The 14,790-nt window shown below is 43.7% G+C and overlaps 1 protein-coding gene across 3 annotated transcripts in view; it reads left to right on the top strand.

Moving 5' to 3' along the window:
* Positions 1-14,790, top strand: part of FAT1 (FAT atypical cadherin 1) — a 244,376-nt gene that overhangs the window by 17,583 nt on the left and 212,003 nt on the right. The window lies entirely within an intron of this gene.

Genomic DNA, 14,790 nt, shown 5'->3' with positions numbered 1-14,790 from the left:
AAAGGATATTCACAAAAATATGGTGAAGATTATGATGCTACTTTTGCTCCAGTTGCCAAGCAAACTACATTCAGAACTTTATTATCCATAGCTGCTGTTCAGCAGATGAAAGTAAGACATTTTGACATCAAAACAGCCTTTCTACATGGAGACATTGAAGAAGAGCTGTACATGACTCAACCAGAAGGCTATGTTAAAAGGGGTAAAGAGAACCTTGTTTGCAGAATGCAAAAATCTCTCTACGGCCTTAAGCAATCAGCAAGAGCATGGAACACTAAGATGAACAAAGTGTTAATCGACGAAGGATTTAAAAGGTCTCAAGCGGATCCATGTTTGTATACAAAAGGTGTATCACAAGATTGGATGTATGTTATTCTATATGTGGATGATGTAATAATAGCGCATCAAGAAGAGAGAGAAATTTCAAAACTAGGTCAAATTCTGAACAAGCATTTCGAGACCAAGGACCTTGGAGATGTGACATACTATTTGGGAATCCAAATCCAGAGAGAGGAAGATGGAAGTTTTCTTCTTAATCAAAATTCTAAAATCTCCACAGTTCTAAACCAGTTTGGAATGTCAGAAGCCAAAGGCATATCAACTCCAATGGATCCATCTTACCTAAAATTGGAAGGAGAAGAAGATCTGCTACCCACAAATGACAGTTACAGACAAGCAGTGGGGGCACTTCTATACATAGCAACCACAACCCGTCCAGATATCTCAGCCACAGTGGGAATTCTCTGCCGACGTGTAAGCAAGCCACGCCAAAGAGATTGGAATGCAATTAAGAGACTTCTTCAGTATCTTAAGGCAACCCAAGAGTTAAGTCTAAAGATTTCTGCATCAGGAGATCTAATTCTCAGAGGATATGTAGATGCAGATTGGGCTGGAGACTCAAGTGATCGAAGATCAACAAGTGGTTACTTGTTCAAGTTAGGACACACTTCAATCTCATGGTCCAGTAGAAAACAAGTGTCAGTTGCATTGTCTTCTACAGAAGCAGAATATACATCAGCTGCTCATGCAAGTCAAGAGTTAATTTGGTTGAAGCAACTTTTGGAAGAATTCGGCAAACCACTAGCTGAACCAACTGTTATCTATGAGGACAACCAAGGATGTATCAAGCTCGCCAGCAGTGAAAGGATAAGTGCAAGAACAAAGCACATTGATGTTAAACATCATCACTTGCGTGACTTAGTAGAGCGTGAAGTTCTAAAGTTCGTTTACTGTGAATCTGACAAGATGTTAGCAGATGTTTTGACAAAGCCATTGTCAAGAGCCAAGTTTGAAGAATTCAGAACTGCAATGGGACTAACAGGATAAGCAGTTGTTGAGTGGGGGTGTTGGAATAAGTTTAAATGCAACAACTCCATTCCTGTTGTAGTCTGCATTGAATGTCTATGAGTGTTCATTTGTCAGCTATGCTGTGATTGTTAAAGTTTGTACAAAAAGGTCAGAGGACTCTCACTGATTGCATCATTCTGCTGCTGTTTCCTTCACAGAGAGACATGTGTTACATGGACTAGATTATATCGGTAGTTACTGTCAAAGCTTTCTTATTTTGTTCCAGTTCAAGCTGCATATATTAAACACAGTTTGCCTTACGTTGGATTCTGCTGCTTATATGAAGTAACACGCGCTGCTGTGGTAATACTCCGGCTAACAATAACGTATCGTACTGTATGTGAAATAACGAAGAGAGACAAAAAAGTGTCTCAGGGCACACCAAGAGAGCGGCGTCTGGGATAGAGAGAGAGAGAGAGAGAGTGGTAAAACAACCCGAGCTGATAGTGGCGGCGCAAGCGTGTGCAAAATGTAAAACGCCATTTTGCACACGCTTGCGCCGCCACTATCAGCTCGGGTTGTTTTACCACTCTCTCTCTCTCTCTCTCTATCCCAGACGCCGCTCTCTTGGTGTGCCCTGAGACACTTTTTTGTCTCTCTTCGTTATTTCACATACAGTACGATACGTTATCGTTTGTTCCTTATCACTCCTATTCTTTACATCAGTGCCGAATATTAGACATATGTCTCTCTCTGCTGGACACTATATCCAATACCTTTTTTCCTCCAGCAACCAGCGTTATTCATTTTGCTCTAATGCGTCAACCATTATAGGTTCATGTAAATACTTTTGTTCTGTTAATTTTAGTTCCATCACTATTATATCCATGTTTTACTTCCGTTTGTTTATTTTATTTATTTTCTGTCACTTTCTGTAGTAACTGATGAAGGTCCGGTGTGTTGGACCGAAACGTATATTTGGGTACTACATTAAAAATTCACAAAGAGCATAAGTTGAGTGCAAGGTTTCTCTTTATTTAGTTCTGCCAAAGACATATCCTGGATGGAGTTTGGCACATCATGATTTGTATATTGTTAAAATATTCCTTTACCCCGGGTAGTTACTAGGATACATTGAGAAAGCGTCTCTTCACCTTTCAGTTTGGTCCACCATTTGTCTTAATTTGGTTTTATTAAGTATTTTACTGGTAGTTTGCCAAACATAGAATCTATTCTGAGGATACTTTGCTGTAGGCCAAAGCTTTTGTTAAAAAGAGCAAAAATCAATACTCTTGGTCTTGAAAGAAAAAAAAGTGGATTCTGAGTCCGGCTGTTGAAAATGCAATAGGAAGTTATTAAACGTTGTACAGGAAGCCCGGGACTGGCCTGTGTGTTCTGTGTCGCACTTGTTTAATTTTATACTGTACTTTAAGTTTTCACTTTTGTATCTAATAGCAAAGAATCTTATGGGAATTCTGGAGACGTAGATAATGAAATATTACACGAAGGACACCATCAGCACGCAACTTTGTGCCTTTACTCAAAATACATCACTTTCCATCTGTAGATTTGTGCTTGTATTATACATAAATCATTATTTAAGGATAATTTTGCCTATAAATCTGCAGTCCTGTTTTTTTTCTTCAGCACAAAATCAAATTAGATTATTTCATAGATTATCGTACATAAATAAGGGTGAGAACATTAGTCTTGGAAAAAAGAAACCTCATGAATGCATTAGAACTATAATCAAAAATATATGTGGTCCAAATCTTTGATCGTTCACATAAAATTGTGATTATTATAAAACCTAGCCTGTAGAGACCCTGATTTCAGTGATTGTATCACTTACTGAGCTGCATGCTGTCCTATCCATACAATCCCTACTTTCTCTGCTGCAGACTTACCAGTTCTCTGAATGCTGAGCTCTGTATAACCCCGCCCCCACCACTGATTGGCTGCTTTCTGTGTACACTGTGGCGGCTTTCTGCCTATACAATCAGTGGTGTGGGTGTGGTTACACAGAGCAGGACTACATGGCATTAGACAACTAGTCCTCTATTGATGATCTCCTGCTGATAAAACACTATTTTTTATTGAAAATGAAACAAGCAGCAAGGTAAGCGACACATCCCTGTAATATTTATTTTTTTTCACTGAATAAGAAGACTGTTAAATTATATATTTTTTATAGTTCATATTCCCTTTAGACACGGATGTCAAACTTATATACACAGAGGGACAAAATTAAAAGCTTGGACAAAGTCACGGGACAACCTTGATATTTCTTATGGAAAACTTCCTCAATTGTAGACATTTTTTTTTATCATCCAATATAACGATGAACTTTTTCATATGGAAACAAACTTTAACGGGGTTGTCCCAAGAACAAGGTACATTTTTAGTTAATACAGCTTGCTTTAAAATATTGGAATAATATAATAAGTCATATAAGAGCAGTAAAATATATGGCTTAAAACCGATAACGAAGTATAATGCCAACAAAAGTCACCCAAACACAGTATTATATCCCCACAGTACCTTGTACACGCACCGTATGATGATCCTACTGTACTCCCTTAATCCCCCGACAAGGAATGTTGACCCCATCACAGTATGATTCTCCAACTGTAATACCTACACAGACCTCCATGTAATATAATTTGCCCCACATAATCCTCCATACAGTATTATGAGGCTCTGCATTGCCATCCATACAGTATAATAGCCCCACATAGTTCCACATACAGAATATTGACAAAAAAAGTGCTCAATATAGTAGAATGGCCCGGCATAGCGCTCCATACAGTATAATGGCCCTGCATGGCACTCCATACAGTTTAATGGCCCTGCATAATTCGCCATACAGTATATGGGCCTTACAAAGTGCTCCACACTGTATAATGGCCCTACATGGTGCTCCATACAGTATAATGGCCCTGCATGGCACTCCATACAGTATAACGGCCCTGCATAATGCACCATACAGTATATAGGCCTTACAAAGTTCTCCACACAGTATAATGGCCCCACTAAATGCTCCATACAGTATATGGGACATGCATAGTGCTCCATACAGTAAAATGGACAGTGCAATGCCAGTCGGGGACTTTTGTTGTGAGGTCGCCAGCATCACGTCTGATATTCTCGCCCTGCGGGCCAGAGTTTGATTTATGTGTCTTAAGACCATTACCATGGGAATGTAATATACAGCACCACTTGACACTACAATATATATCATATAATAAATATATAATGATCTGATTTATACGTACGTGCACTACTTGAAATTCATGTCCTCCTGGGAGATTCACATGTGGCCACCTGCAATTGGGGAAACACTTATTTGTGCTTTTGTGAATTTTTGCGTGAGACTTATGGTTTTCGCCATGCTGCCTTACACTTGCTTAGTGGGCAGACGCCTTTGCCCTCCTTTCTTAGAATTTCATGTATTGCTGGGCAGTGAGTCCCTTCCTATTGCGAGCGCAGCTCTGTAAGGATATGTAGATCATGTAGAATTTAGAGTACCAGCGTCTGCCTGTGAAGTTTGATTAATGTAAGAAAATGCATTGTGCTGGTAACTCGCTCATACGCATCCTCTAAACCCCGTGGTTTCTGTGTCTCAGCATCGCATTTCACAGAAGGAACCCTCTGCCTCGGAGATCTCGGGCACTTTCATCCCTGTATATTTCATGCACATATTGTTTTATTAAACATGATGCTTTCTTGGATTTGCTTTTATCCTTGCAATGTCTGTTTCTTTAATGTAACACTGTACAATGTATTATTATGCTCATGGAGAGGATTCCTAGGAAGTGAACACAAATACAATATTTATTGAGATAGTATCAAGTCATAGGAGAACAGCAGGGGAGGATTTCACTTCACTGCGCCAGTTTATTTGGGCCTGTAATTAAGGAAAGCACTACTTTTGGGCAATATATTAGGGTTCCAGGAAACCCCTATATCAGTAGCAATTTGTAGCACAATGAGCTTTACTCATCCTCCCCGGGTGTCCACCATTGTCCCAGTGATTGTTTGTGAGCTGCTTGTACCACCGATTGGGTCCAAGCATTGGGACCTTCACGGATTCTGAAAATGGAAGTCCTAGGATTTGTGTAAGTGGAGTGGTAGTGAGCATGTGCGGCCACTGCTCCATTCATTTCCTATAGGTCTGATGGTTGCACATGCTCAGTATAGCTACTTTCCAACAGGGGCATCTGGATCACCATTCCCTGGTTTGGTTGGGGTCTCAGGAACCAGAACTTATTAATAATATAGATATCATTTATCCAGTGGATAGGTGACAAATGATATGTGTAGGATAATCCATTAAGGACTGATTTTCATTACCTACAATGACCGACAATAACAACACTGGATCCAACAGATCTATGCAAATTTTGGAAAAGTGACATTTTATTAAGGTGAAAGCAAAAGGGACATTTTAGCTTCCACCATTTAGCTTATTGAGAACAAATGCATTCTTGGCTGAGCATAACAAGTGTGTTAATGGTAGGTCTGGAGAAATTGCTGTCAGCTGAAAAAAACATTTGTGTGACAGCTTTTAAGTTGTATGGGCGACCTGTCACCAAGTCAAAATTGGCCATTTTTTGCTTTTATTTTATTCCTTCTGGTCCTTTTGAGTATTCTAAATATATTAATAAAAAAAAACAGGAAAATCCAGCTCACCAATGTAGCAATATGTCCTCAGGAGCCCGGAATATAGTCACTGCCATGGACAACAAATGGTTAAGGATATAGAGGAGATCCAGCTCAATACGAAGTAAAGAAATTCCAATGGAATTATTCCATACTTTATTGAGATGCGATAAAATAGTGAATAACATGAGAACGGAAAGGCAGTGACCAGCAAGTAGCAACTATGCGTTTTTGGGGCATTTAGTGATGTAAAGGTTTTATTCTCACCAGAAATGCTGGATCCTGTATTCACCAACACCAGCTGATATGTTCCGTAACTACTTTGAATGGGCTGCCTCCCTTCTTTTTGAATATGCCATATTATGGAAGAGATACGGGCCTTTGTATTTAGTGCTAATTTTTCTCGCCTTTACAAGAGGCCTCATTGTATCCTCTGGGTGCGTGTCCTCAGGATTCATTGTTACTCTGAGAACCAAAAAGATTAGCACTAAATATATAGGCCCAAATCTCTGGAATGATATTGTTGCTTTAAAAACCGAGCACTCGCGGGAGCAATGGGAATGAAATAGGAGCAAAAACTGTCCACTTTTGACTTGGCGGAATGTCCTCTCTAAAATCTTCCTAGTGTGTCCCATTGAATTATTTTTCCATGTCCGCCCTCTGATGTGTATATGGCTGAATACCAGACAGCATCAAACTCCTCAGCTTCTCCCTGTGTTTCCAACAGGCTTTCCTTCTAGAAGTTCTACATTCATCTTTTGCAAAGTTTCATTGCTTCCCAAAAACGGGAAGCAGGATCAAGTCTGTTGGGTCATTTCAAATGATGAGCATATCTAGGTTTCTTTTCATTGCGGATCTCCGGAGTCTAAAACACCGGTGTAATATTGACCTTTAGGTAAATGAAGATGCACAGCTCTTTCTTCCCATCTCAAAAGAGAAAGTTTCATAGATTTTCTGATATTCCCCTTGGTGCTGGAGGAAAGTACAAAGCATGCAGTGAATTGGTCAATAAGCCGTTAACCATTGTTAGATGTGACAAGTTGGTAGACTGATTTAAGACTACAATTGACACTAAAATTGGTAGGTGTATGTACATTGTGAATCATTTCCCCAGAGGTCCTATTCATCTTTTTTCCCCTCTTCTCTAAACAATTGCCGCATTTGTCTTGACAGGCCACTCCGATTTATCCCCGTAGTAAACTTTTACTAGCCTTTTCTACTCATTTTATTCTTGTATACCACTTTGCATTCTCATTTAGACAGATGACATAAAGATTCAGTGTAAATTATTCCCCAACTGGCCTCACTGAAGACCCGCTAAGAATCTGCTAGCTCCTTATTGACGTAAAGCATTGCTCACAGAGGCCATGTTGCTTAAAATCATAGACCTGATCAAATTCAGTGTGAGGACAAGACGGGAATTGGTTTATCTACATGGTGGCCAAACTTGGAATTGGCACATGACCTGAGATCCTGGCATTGCTATGATTGCATAGTCTGGCCATTTCAGGTCCAGCGCACGATCCCTGACTAATATCTGATTTGGTTGGGGAAGTTTGTGCCCAGATAGGTATTTATTAGTGTTCAGCGAATATACTCAAGATTTCCCGAGCACGCTCGGATGTCCTCTGAGTATTTTTTGTGCTCGGAGATTTAGTTTTCTTCGCCGCAGCTGAATGATTTGCACCTATTAGCCAGCATAAGTACATGTGTGGGTTGCCTGGTTGCTAGGGAATCCCCACATGTAATCAAGCAGGCTAGTAGCTGTAAATTATCAGCTGCGGCGAAGAAAACTAAATCTCCGAGCACTAAAAAATACTCGGAGGACATCCGAGCGTGCTCGGGAAATCTTGAGTAACGAGTATATTCATTCGCTCATCACTAGTATTTATCCTTCAGTGGCCACTACATGGCCCCCATTTAGATAAATGGCCGTCCATAAAATACAAGTACTGCTTGAATCTTTCCCATTTAATAAAGAGTATGCAGTGCTATGAAATGACAACCATGATTATCATTACTGTATAGTAATTTCATTTTTGCCTCATTACCCTTGTATAATTATGTAAAGGTTGAACTTGATAGACTTTTTTTTTTTTTAATCTTATTACTTACTTGGACCTATTTCTTCCAAGCAGGAGTGCTAAGCTATGAGCTACGATGCCGTGCTGGCTCGGAAATGTTTCTGCTGCCCATTGTCATTTCTAAATCAACCATATCCTACATCCTCAGTTATAGAGGTTGGCCAGACTTTTTGGTATAAGTCTGTAGTGACAGTTACACTATGTGCCTGCAGACTTGTGAATCCTAAGTGTGAGCACTGTGCACTGTCAGGATTTGCCAGCGCCGTGAGTGGGTGGTCATTTGACCACAAGTATGTGATTTGCGTTTTCTCCTTCGCCTCATTGGGGGACACAGACCGTGGGTGTATGCTGCTGCCAATAGGAGGCTGACACTAAGTGATACAAAAAAAGTTAGCTCCTCCCCTGCAGTATACACCCTCCTGCTGGCTCCCAGCTAACCAGTTCTTGCTTAGTGTCTGTAGGAGGCACATGGGTCTGTTTCAGACCCCAACGTTTTTATTTTATTGTTTACTTTTCTGTAAATTTTTATTTTTTAATTAACGGAGTGAAGGGGGGCGACGGTTCCTTTCAAGGTTCCGATCTACCCCGAATCATCAACAGGCGAGCACGGCGAGTATACCTCCCCGTACCCTTTCCTGCGACGTGGGAAGCCGTGCCTGAGCTCACTTCAGGGGCGACTGTTCCTTCACGGTCCCGATCTCCCCACACCAGCAGCAGGCGACCACATGGAGTGTCGCCTCCATGTATCCTCTCCTGGAGCCAGGCCTAATGCCGGACAACTGGCCCTGTCCACCCGGACTGAGCTCCGTGGCTGTACAGAGGCCCCTCTCTATGGCGTACAAGCAGCCCCCACTGTCCCACCACTGTGAAAGTGGATGGCACAAGGAGGCGGACGGTTCCTCTCCACCTCCCTAACAAACGGATGATGGATTGAGGCTTATCCCTGCACCGTCCACGCTGCACAGAACAGCGCTGAAACCCACATCCGCGGCGGCTCCATGCCGGGACGCGCACCAATGGTGAGTGGATCCATCTTCAGTGGGATATCCAGAGGCACACGACCAGTACAGTCAGTCTCAGCCACTTCCCTGTGGCCCACCTCTCTGAGGTAACGCTCTGGATGGCTGCAAAAATTTAGCCTCCGTCTTCGGCCGATTTGTAGGCCGCATCCTGGAAGTCTTGCCTGGAACGACCCACTGGTGACTTCCGCCGGCTACAGAAATTTAGGCCCCGGCTTAGGCCTATTCAACATCGTGTCTGTGGCTCCGCCCCCCAAATTGGCGCTTCTCGCTCTCTGCGAGATTTTATCAACTCTGCAGCTCCCGGTGGCCATCTTGGTCCACCCGGCCAGCTCACACTGGGGTGACAGTATTTTTGCATTAAAGGGGCACATCGACTCTACATCAGTACCCGGGTAAGGAAGTACCTGGTCTTAAAGGCACATGACCAGTATTCTCTGGTCTTAAAGGTGCATGTCCAGGATTCTCTGGTCTTAAAAGCACATGACCAGTATTCCCTGGTCTTTAAGGCATATGGCCAGGATTCCCAGTCTTAAAGGCGCATGACCAGTATTCTCTGGTCTTAAAGGTGCATGACCAGTATTTTCTGGTCTTAAAGGCGCATGACCAGTTTTCTCTGGTCTTAAAGGTGCATAACCAGTATTCTCTGGTCTTAAAGGTGCATGACCAGTATTCCCTGGTCTTAAAAATGCATGACCAGTATTCCCTGGTCTTAAAGGTGCATGACCAGTATTCCCTGGTCTTAAAGGTGCATGACCAGTATTCCCTGGTCTTAAAGGCGCATGACCAGTATTCCCTGGTCTTAAAGGCGCATGACCAGTATTCCCTGGTCTTAAAGGCGCATGACCAGTATTCCTTGATCTTAAAGGCGCATGACCAGTATTCTCTGGTCTTAAAGGTGCATGACCAGTATTCTCTGGTCTTAAAGGCGCATGGCCAGTATTCTCTGGTCTTAAAGGCGCATGACCAGTATTCCCCGGTCTTAAAGGCGCATGGCCAGTATTCTCTGGTCTTAAAGGCGCATGACCAGTATTCTCTGGTCTTAAAGGCGCATGACCAGTATTCCCTGGTCTTAAAGGCGCATGACCAGTATTCTCTGTTCTTAAAGGCGTATGACCAGTATTTCCTGGTCTTAAAGGTGCATGACCAGTATTTCCTGGTCTTAAAGGCGCATGACCAGTATTCCCTGGTCTTACAGGCGTATGACCAGTATTTCCTGGTCTTAAAGGTGCATGACCAGTATTCCCTGGTCTTAAAGGCGCTTGATCAGTCCGAGGAGCCCTCCGCCGCCGACCCCAGCTTTAACCTCTAGTTCCCCTCAGTGGAATTCTTCACTGACCAATCCATGGTTCTCGGACCAAGAGATTGAATCCCTCAATATACATGGTCCCTATCCTACATGGGAGCCGTCGGCTAGCAGGGGCCGCAAGTATTCTAGAAACGTGCAGGCATCTAGAAACATACAGGCATCTAGAAGACGGAAGTTTTTCGTTTTCTGCTCCCTCACCAATGATTTGATGACAACAAGGCTCTGAATATGGATTGGATATTGCCTGAGCTTGCCAGAGCTTCAGAGACTAAACTCCCTCGAGAGCATTTGCCATTCAATTCGGATAAGCGATTCACTGGACAGAAGCCTCTACGTGGGATGCCATGCCTGGCCTGTTTTTTAAGGGCGACGGGTCCTTTAAAGGGCACCGATCTCCCCACACCATCAACAGATGAGCACACGGAGTGTCGTCTCCATGTTTCCTCTTCTGCATCCAGGCCTAACGCCAGACAACCTGTCCTGTCCACCCGGAGACCTGAACTCTGTGGACATATAGAGGCACCCTTTTTGGCGTACGAGCTGCCCCCTCTGCATCACCACTATTTAGTGGATGATGCAAGAGGGCGGACAATTCCTCTCCACTTCCCTGTTAAGAGGTTGATGGATCGAGGGTTCCTAATTTTTATCTCTGCACTGTGAAAAGAGGAGATGGCAAGAGACTATGACCTGCTGGATGCAGCCGCACATTCTGCCATGGGGCAGTTTAACCGGGTAGAATCTCCTGTGGTATACCTACCAGTATCCCTACCTGATGGGTCATCAATCAAAAATACCACGGACTGTCAGATAGCAAATCTGGTTCGTTCCGTCTTGCGGCTTCGGGTCCAGCGCTCTATCCTCCCTAGCGGCCGCATGGATTGCTAGAGCAATGGTCTCCTGGCTGGAGACCTTAACTACCTTGATTCACACTAGCAACAACTGGCCAATCAAATCTTTTGAGCGGGAGACTGACAAAGGATTGTATAAGGATTGTCCAGCACAGTCTAGATCTAAGGGATCTTGGTTCCAAATAGGGGAACGAAAAGTAAGATCGACCCTGGACCTCAAACTTCTAACAACCTTTGACATGGTCCTCCTTCTTTGGATGGAGTCCCTCCGCTCAGCCATTACTTCAACAGAAAAAGGTGCAGTTTCCGGCATCCATCGACATTTGGGTTGCTTGCCCTCTGCAAAAATTCCTTCGCCTTTCCATTCGTCAACAGCATTTTCAAGTCACAACCTTGTCCTTCGGCCTTGCTTCCGCACCCAGAGTGTTCGCTCGGGTCATGGCGGATGTCATGTTTCTCTTGCACTCTAGAGGCGTGCTCGTACTGCCCTGTTTGGTCTGTCTAGCCGCCCTTCCAGGACTACGCTGAGTCGTCTATATCTCTTGCGATACCTTCTCTCCTGGGCTGGCAGCTACACTTAGACAAGTTCTCCTCATTTCCAGCCCAGCAGATATCCTTTTTGAGGTTGATCCTGCACACTTCTAGAAGGATGGTAATTCTTCCTCGAGACAAGGTCATGGCCCTTCAACAGGGAGCTCGCGCAAGGAGAGTTCTGAGGACTTGATTACTCACCCCCTCATTTCATTCGATTTGCTAAGAGAGTTCTGAGCAAAAATGGTGACGACAATGGAAACGGTTTCCTTCGCTGCGCTCGTTTTCAGCAAGTCAAACAGACTTTCAGACAATAGTCTCTGAGCTCCTTCTTCATCCAGGGCCTTTCTCCCGGTTCAATAGTTATTAGTAACTTCCAATGCCAGTCTTCTTCTCCCCATCATTGTTCTGGAGATCCGAACGGTAGTCTTACAGCAGGTCCACTGCCTTCTGGCGGGTCTCCCTATCCGAATTCAATTGGATAATGCCACGGCGGCGCCTTACGTCAGTCATCTAGCAGGTACCCACGGTCAGGCGCCATGACCGAGGTACCTCACTTTCTCTGATGGGCCGAAGTCTATTATTCGGTGATCTCGGCAGTATATATCCCAGAAGTAGAACTCTGAACGGCAAACAAATTCGGCCATCAGGGTTCCGCCTCAAGTCAGTGGGAACTTCACCCCGAAGTCTTCCATCAGATCTGTCCTTACTGGAGCCCTCCAGTTGTAGGTGGGATGATATCCAGACTGAAGGCCAATGTACTCGAGTTCGTGGTTCGGCCTCGAGATCCATGAGCCATCGCTCTCCATGCTCTGGTTCTGCCGTGATACCAGTTTTCATAACTCTCCTTCCACTGTTTCCGAAAGCCTTTCGGAAGCAGAAAGGGGCACCAGTGATCCTCAGAGATCCGCACTGACCACGTCCGTTTTTTTGTTTTGCGGAGCTAGTATCTTCTCGCCTTATCGCAGCACAACCGCAAGTAGGGACTTTCTCACAGGGAGTTTTCACACGTAGTTCTTCCCTATCGCATACCGTTAGATCATTGGGACCTTATTATTCCTAGGAGCCTTACAGTAGGCTCCTTTTTCATCCGGGCAGACTTTACTATCAGGGAAAGTCGTCCCGTTCTCCTCTGCGATATTCTCACTCTGACGAGTCTTCGGAGCTAGCTTCTCTGCTCTTTCAGACTTTTTTCCCTTATTTCCTTCGAGGCAAGGTTGTCCTCAGGCCATCTCCATCCCTTGTTACCAAGGTGGTACTCATCTCTTTTGGCTCCAGTCCACAAAATGGAATAAGATCCCCCATATTCTGGACGAAGTGAGTGCTCTGAGTAGGTACGTCTTGAGGACGGCGTCCTTCTGAAGGTTGGACGTTTTATTTGGGCTTCCTGACGGTAGAGGAAGGCTTCCTGACATTTTCAGGAAGAGTTTAGCCGTTTCATCGACCATGATAACATGGTGAATTCTTTTCATCATCCAGGAGTCCTTCCGTGCTAGATGTCAGCCTATCTCCCTGTCTTTCAAGGGTTCTAGGCACCAGGCGTCAGCAAGGCACGCCTGCAAGCTTGCGGATTCGTCCAGTCCGCATGCATTCTTGAAGCACTATAATTCCCACACTTCCACAGATGTGAGTCTGGGCAGGCGGACTCTGGAGGCCGCGGTGGCGCACTTGTAAGTAGCGGTTACACAGGGCCTGATCTGTTGTTGTCCCCACCCAGGGACTGCTTTGGGACGTCCCACGGTCTGTGTCCCCCAATGAGGCGAAGGAGAAATAGGGATTTTTGTGTACTCACCGTAAAATCCTTTTCTCCGAGCCATTCATTGGGGGACACAGCTCCCACCCTGTTATTAGCCTATGACTGTTTTTTATAATCTGGCATGCTATACTCTCATATATAATATGACATGCTATACGCTCATATTTTTATTGATCTCCTACTGCTTTTGCACCGAACTGGTTAGCTGAGAGCCAGCAGGAGGGTGTATACTGCAGGGGAGGAGCTAACTTTTTTTGTATCACTTAGTGTCGGCCTCTTATTGGCAGCAGCATACACCCCACGGTCTGTGTCCCCCAATGAATGGCTCGGAGAAAAGGATTTTACGGTGAGTACACAAAAATCCCTATTTTCTGGCCACATTCCAACTAGACATATCCGGTCTTCTTGAATATGCTTGTATTTAGTGAGGCAGGACACGTCTAGTTCGCACATGCCCTCATATATGCAAATCACACCCACGTACTCCCGGCACTGGCATCAGAGAAACCTGACAAAGCGCATTGTGCGTGCAGTGAGGATTCACAAGTCTGCAGTCACATAGTGTAATTACTTTTACCCAAAGCCTGGACAACCGCTTTAATTTATCTTAATTGTCAATGCTTTTAGCAAATGTGCTGTAATACTGGCCATAACGTAATATTATATGGTAGTTGGGGTAAATTCACACTTGGCGTTTTTTGCTGCTACTTTTACGCCGCATATTTGGTGCGTAAAGTATGAATCATTTAGCAGTAGTCAGAGTAATCATTGTGATTTCGGAAATCTTAAGTAACGTGCAGTTTTTTTTTTTTGCATGTATTTTTGATACTGTTGCATTTTTGCCAAGACACAGCATGTCCATTCTTTCAGTGTTTTTGCAGCAGTTTTCACCCATTCAAATGACTGTATAAAAAAAAAAGCAAGTAAAAAACGCACATAAAAAGCGACAAAAAAATGTGTGCATTGTATGCAGAGTCTTTTCTGACACCACACTGGTTTTTGGAGCAGAAGAAAATGCTGAAAAAACTGTGAACATGCATTTAGGTCCTCTTAGCATTTTTACTCTTGACATTAACGATGTTGAGCTTCTCTCTCTTTTTTTCCTATTGTGTTTTTCTGGAGGTTTAAATGTGATTTATCTACTGTAGGTAATAATAAAATTAGTTTTATTCACCAAAAAAGCAACAAATGTTATGCTGTGATTTTCTTGCAGAGTTGTTGCACTTTTGTCCTTGCTTTCTTCGAGTGAAAAATTGCTGCAAAACACGGGAAGATTTGACTTGCTGCAGATTAT

This window comes from Ranitomeya imitator, chromosome 1 (genome assembly GCF_032444005.1).
Source record: "Ranitomeya imitator isolate aRanImi1 chromosome 1, aRanImi1.pri, whole genome shotgun sequence".
Classification (NCBI taxonomy): Eukaryota; Metazoa; Chordata; class Amphibia; order Anura; family Dendrobatidae; genus Ranitomeya; species Ranitomeya imitator.
The sequence above is the reverse complement of the archived record's forward strand: the minus strand, read 5'-3'. Positions and strand labels throughout refer to the sequence as shown.